Below are 961 nucleotides of genomic sequence, written 5' to 3'. Positions count from 1 at the left end.
CTCCACGCTGGCATGTTGCATTTACATCTAGGAGCACTGGGTTGAAGTCTGGTCCCTCTTTCCCTGTGGAGATATAAACAATACCTTCCCCTTGGCTGGGTTAGTGCCCTATGCTCCTGCTACCCATTTTTTTATTATTATTTTTTCCTTTCTCTACTTACTTTTTAGTCATCTACCATGTGTATCCCTGTATTTGGTCTGGTCCCTGCCATATTACCTGGTCCTCACCCCAGGGATGTTTGTATACAGCAGTTTTTTCCCTATGCCCAATTTTCTTTTTTTTTTTTTAAACTTACCTCAGTGGACTCATGTTGTACTTGTCCTTTTGTGCTTGACTTACTTCGCTTAGCATGATTTTCTCCAGTTCTTCCCATGCAGCGATGTGCTTCATACGTTCATCACTGTTTTTTAGTGATGTGTAGTACTCCATTGTATGTATATACCACAGCTTTTTAATCCAATCATCAGTTGATGGAAATTTAGGTTGCTTACAACTCCTTGCAATTGTGAACTGTGCCGCAATGAACATTGGAGCACAGATGTCTGGCCATGGTTTGTTTCTTGCCTCTTCTGGGTGTATGCACAGTAGGGGGATTTCTGGGTCGTTTGTTAACTCAATTTCCATCTGTTTTAGGTATCGACAGATCAATTTCCATAGTGGCTGTACATACAGGTTCACCAGCAGTGGATGAGAGTTCCTGTCTCCCCACAGCCCCTCCAAAACTTGTTGCTTTCTGATTTTTTGAATTGGGCTACATTTGAGGGCATTAGGTGGTACCTCATTGTTGTTTTAATTTGCATTTTTCTTATGGCTAAAGATCGGGAACATTTCTCATATGTTTGTTGGCCATTCGGGTTTCTGCACCTATGAAACTTCTGTCCAGTTCTTTTGCCCGCCTCTCAAGAGGGCAATTCATTTTTTTTTCTTTTTGGAGGCTAGCAGAGTATTGTAGATTTTAGT

Source organism: Echinops telfairi, unplaced genomic scaffold (assembly GCF_000313985.2).
Source record: "Echinops telfairi isolate 266 unplaced genomic scaffold, ASM31398v2 ScPeMD7_7469;HRSCAF=8507_1, whole genome shotgun sequence".
NCBI classification, from domain to species: Eukaryota; Metazoa; Chordata; class Mammalia; order Afrosoricida; family Tenrecidae; genus Echinops; species Echinops telfairi.
The sequence above is the reverse complement of the archived record's forward strand: the minus strand, read 5'-3'. Positions refer to the sequence as shown.